Genomic DNA, 2,055 nt, shown 5'->3' with positions numbered 1-2,055 from the left:
CACATGGTGCTCAGAGCCACAGACCACTGCTCAGACCACTGCTCAGACCACTGCTCAGACCACTGCTCAGACCACTGCTCAGACCACTGCTCAGACCACTGCTCAGACCACTGCCGCTACTACGGCAGTTCACCACATGTTAGCAAACCGCGAGAATACGAAGACGATGATAGCTGATGGAAATAGCGCATAGTTGCTTATTAGCGGTCCGAAACCATTGCCCTAACCTTAACCACACATTGTACATTCCATAAAATAGTAAACCTCCCTGACCTCCATTACAGAGTAAACCTCCCTGACCTCCATTACAGAGTAAACCTCCCTGACCTCCATTACAGAGTAAACCTCCCTGACATTACAGAGTAAACCTCCCTGACCTCCATTACAGAGTAAACCTCCATGACCTCCATTACAGAGTAAACCTCCCTGACATCCATTACAGAGTAAACCTCCCTGACATCCATTACAGAGTAAACCTCCATGACCTCCATTACAGAGTAAACCTCCCTGACATCCATTACAGAGTAAACCTCCCTGACATCCATTACAGAGTAAACCTCCATGACCTCCATTACAGAGTAAACCTCCCTGACCTCCATTACAGAGTAAACCTCCCTGACATCCATTACAGAGTAAACCTCCCTGACATCCATTACAGAGTAAACCTCCCTGACATCCATTACAGAGTAAACCTCCCTGACCTCCATTACAGAGTAAACCTCCCTGACATCCATTACAGGGTAAACCTCCCTGACATCCATTACAGAGTAAACCTCCCTGACCTCCATTACAGGGTAAACCTCCCTGACCTCCATTACAGGGTAAACCTCCCTGACATCCATTACAGAGTAAACCTCCCTGACATCCATTACAGAGTAAACCTCCCTGACATCCATTACAGAGTAAACCTCCCTGACCTCCATTACAGAGTAAACCTCCATGACCTCCATTACAGAGTAAACCTCCCTGACCTCCATTACAGAGTAAACCTCCCTGACATCCATTACAGAGTAAACCTCCCTGACCTCCATTACAGAGTAAACCTCCCTGACATCCATTACAGAGTAAACCTCCCTGACATCCATTACAGAGTAAACCTCCCTGACATCCATTACAGAGTAAACCTCCCTGACATCCATTACAGAGTAAACCTCCCTGACATCCATTACAGAGTAAACCTCCCTGACATCCATTACAGAGTAAACCTCCCTGACATCCATTACAGAGTAAACCTCCCTGACATCCATTACAGGGTAAACCTCCCTGACATCCATTACAGAGTAAACCTCCCTGACATCCATTACAGGGCAAACCTCCCTGACATCCATTACAGAGTAAACCTCCTGACATCCATTACAGGGTAAACCTCCCTGACATCCATTACAGAGTAAACCTCCCTGACATCCATTACAGAGTAAACCTCCCTGACATCCATTACAGGGTAAACCTCCCTGACATCCATTACAGGGTAAACCTCCCTGACATCCATTACAGAGTAAACCTCCCTGACCTCCATTACAGAGTAAACCTCCCTGACCTCCATTACAGAGTAAACCTCCCTGACATCCATTACAGAGTAAACCTCCCTGACATCCATTACAGAGTAAACCTCCCTGACCTCCATTACAGGGTAAACCTCCCTGACCTCCATTACAGGGTAAACCTCCCTGACATCCATTACAGAGTAAACCTCCCTGACATCCATTACAGGGCAAACCTCCCTGACATCCATTACAGAGTAAACCTCCCTGACCTCCATTACAGAGTAAACCTCCATGACCTCCATTACAGAGTAAACCTCCATGACCTCCATTACAGAGTAAACCTCCCTGACATCCATTACAGAGTAAACCTCCCTGACATCCATTACAGAGTAAACCTCCCTGACCTCCATTACAGAGTAAACCTCCCTGACATCCATTACAGAGTAAACCTCCCTGACCTCCATTACAGAGTAAACCTCCCTGACCTCCATTACAGAGTAAACCTCCCTGACCTCCATTACAGAGTAAACCTCCCTGACCTCCATTACAGAGTAAACCTCCCTGACATCCA

General features: G+C 46.9%; 1 long non-coding RNA gene across 1 annotated transcript; it reads right to left on the bottom strand.

The window, feature by feature from the left end:
• Positions 1–226: 226 nt before the first annotated feature.
• On the bottom strand, positions 227–1,417 carry LOC127914987 (uncharacterized). Its single transcript, XR_008089743.1, has 4 exons — positions 1,376–1,417; positions 585–809; positions 477–530; positions 227–422 (listed from the first exon to the last, which is right to left on the bottom strand). It is a non-coding gene; the product is annotated as an uncharacterized LOC127914987 (long non-coding RNA).
• Positions 1,418–2,055: the final 638 nt, after the last annotated feature.

The sequence above is a fragment of the Oncorhynchus keta genome, chromosome 34, assembly GCF_023373465.1.
Source record: "Oncorhynchus keta strain PuntledgeMale-10-30-2019 chromosome 34, Oket_V2, whole genome shotgun sequence".
In the NCBI taxonomy this organism is placed as follows: Eukaryota; Metazoa; Chordata; class Actinopteri; order Salmoniformes; family Salmonidae; genus Oncorhynchus; species Oncorhynchus keta.
The sequence above is the reverse complement of the archived record's forward strand: the minus strand, read 5'-3'. Positions and strand labels throughout refer to the sequence as shown.